We start from the raw sequence: 3046 nt of genomic DNA, 5'->3' as shown, positions 1-3046 counted from the left end.
GATCCATCTTCTGTTTTGCTTCATTTGGCACATTAACATAGCAAACACATCCAAAAACTTTCATGTAGGAAACTGTTGGCTTGATCCCATAAAGTCTTTCATAAGGTGAAATTTCATGAATGGCAGTTGTTGGTGTTCGATATAATGTGTACTGCTGTATGAACTGCTTCATCCCAATATGTTAATGGCATATTCATCTCATTCATCATGGCTCTTGCAATCTCTGTTATGACTCTAATATTTCTCTCATCAACTCCATTTTGTTGTGGTGTGTATCTGCAAGTAATCTATCTTCTTATGCCTTGTTCACGTAAGTAATCATCAAAACTGTGTGACATGTACTCTCCCCCTCCATCTGTACGTAGGCATTTAATTTGACAACCATTCTCTTTCTCAACCATAACTTTGAACTCCAAGAATACCTCAAATGCCTCTGACTTTGCCTTTAGAAAGTAAACCCATGCCATTCTACTGTAATCATCTGTGAATGTGATAAGATATCGACAACCATTTGGCGTAGCATGATCACAAGGTCCAAACAAATATCTGAATGAACAATTGCCAAAGGACTTTGGCTAATTCTCCCCCTCTTTGGAAATGGTAAATGAGATTGATTTCCAAATTGACAAGCTTCACAAACATGATCAAAATTCAATCTGCCAAACTTTGGTAATCCATGTACAATTTGATTTGATTGCATATGCTTTAGTCTTCTAAAATTGACATGACCAATCCTCTTATGCCATAACTCTGCCCAATCATCTTGAGTGGCTAATTTGTTTGCATACATGCTACTGTGTAAACATGGATCTCCAGTTTCCAATGAGAACAAGCGACCTTTCTTTCTTCCACATGCCAATATCTTGCCTGGTTTGCCTTTGTGAAACTCCTCTATGAAACAATCATAATGATTAAAACAGACTTGCAACCCTTGATCTGTCATTTGTTCAACTGATGCTAAATTCTTTGTGATTGAAGGCACATATAGAACATCTCCCAGTGTGTTTTATGTCCCGTCTTTTTCTAGAAATGGAACTGAACCAACATGCGTAATCCAATGCATAGTATCATCGCCTGTAGCAACAAACTCATCCTCTTCTAACTTCTCTTTTCTGTCAAACCATTCACCATGATATGTCATATGATTTGTGGCACCACTATCTAAATACCAATCATCTGTATGATGTGGCTCCACCATGCTTCCAATCCATAGGAAATAAATGTCCACTCAATCTATTTTCATATATATTTTGATAATGAGGATTGTATCCAGCAAAGTTTCCTCCATGTCTACCATAACCTCAGTCTCTTCCACCACGATCACGATTTTGATTTAGCCTTGTGTAACATTCTCTTTCAAAGTGACCATAAATGCCACATCTGTTACAATATCCATCTCTTTGAGGATGTACAAATCATCCACCTCCACGTCCACGAGGTCGGGCTCTCCCCTTGCCTCTTTGCCTGTAATCATTGTAACTTTGACTTTGTTGGTTTTTCCATTGACCTCTTCCAGTATTGTTTCCATGACCATAGTTTCCTCTTCCACCTCTATTGTTTCCACGACCTCTGGAGTAAAAAACCTGATCTCTGGAATTGTTATTTGATGTAGAAGGACCTGACGTGCCTAACTTCACCTCTTCTTGCAACCAAAGGTTTACTAACTCTTCAAAATCAGGCATGTGTCCTCGAACAAATATAGATATATCCAATGACTTGTATTCCGGTCCCAAACCATTCAATGTCGCTGAAACTAAGTCATCATTTGGAACTTCAACATTAATGCTCGCAAGATCTTCTTGTATTTGCTTTATCTCTGTCACATAATATGATATGGATCTATTTCCTTGCCATACACAATGTAACCTTTGCTTCAAGTGAACTTTTTGTGGTTCTGTATTGGAGCTATTCATTCTTGCTAGTATCTCCCATTCTTCCTTTGGAGATTGAGACTTCTTCACATGTGGTATAAAGAAGTCACTAATGCATAGTGAAATCCAATGCATCTCTTTCCTTGAATTCTCGATCCACTTCTTGTAAGCTTCTACTCCTGCTTGCCATGTTTTATGTGCTTCAACATTCTCTCTGTTTGGTTCCAAACCAACCTCGGGACATTCTTGTTCACCTGTAATGTAGTCCCATAAACCTTTGCCCATGATAAAGTTCTCCATCCTGTAAGACCATATGCTGTAGTTCTCTCTGGTCATCTTCTCTCCAACAATCTGTGTGACTTGAGTTGATCTTTCTGCCATCTTCACTCTCTCAATTTCTTCCAAAGGATTTTGACAAATTTCGGCATAGTTCCGTTTGTATTTGGACAATATCTCAAGTGACAATCTCAACCAAAGTGCTCATAAACACTAATAGAAAATCTCTCACTGCCAAGGGAAAATCCACTGATTCACTTTGCCACAGACTGACTCAATACTATGCATAAATACTCTAAAACAATGTCCACATGGACTTGTATGCAAATGCAATCCATACGCTGTCCTGTACCACATATCCATACATCCACCTTCATCCCATAGTCGTAAACGACATATGAGGTCTTTAGCGGGGCCAATCGGGGATTTGCTCCAGTACCTAATCCACCTTTCCAAGGTACCAAAGCTCCCAAGGCAAGGCTTTAAAAAACCTCACTCGACCCTCACAAAGGCTGCAGTTCTCCAAAATACATTAACCGCATATCCATACATAACCACAAAGTACTCAATCTGACAATATAACCACCTCAACTTCTTCCCACAACCTTTCTTACATAGACGGCCGTCCATAACGGACCCACAGCAACCAAACATAATCTTGGATAACACAATATCATGATGCAAAAGCTCTATGTTGCTCTCCAAAACCTGTGTAAATGCTGAATTCTTCACCTGTAACCTGTAACCTGTAAATCTACTACCGCGTGCAACACTGGAAATCTCCTATGCCTATGTGAGCTGGCTGTTTGCTGCAGAAAATTTTTGTTTTTGGAAAATTTGAGTATGCTAATGCGTCCGGAATGTCCAAAAACATAAAGATAGACTCCTGAATCACTGTA

Source organism: Adiantum capillus-veneris, chromosome 9 (assembly GCF_014529385.1).
Source record: "Adiantum capillus-veneris isolate H3 chromosome 9, ASM1452938v2, whole genome shotgun sequence".
In the NCBI taxonomy this organism is placed as follows: domain Eukaryota; kingdom Viridiplantae; phylum Streptophyta; class Polypodiopsida; order Polypodiales; family Pteridaceae; genus Adiantum; species Adiantum capillus-veneris.
The sequence above is the reverse complement of the archived record's forward strand: the minus strand, read 5'-3'. Positions refer to the sequence as shown.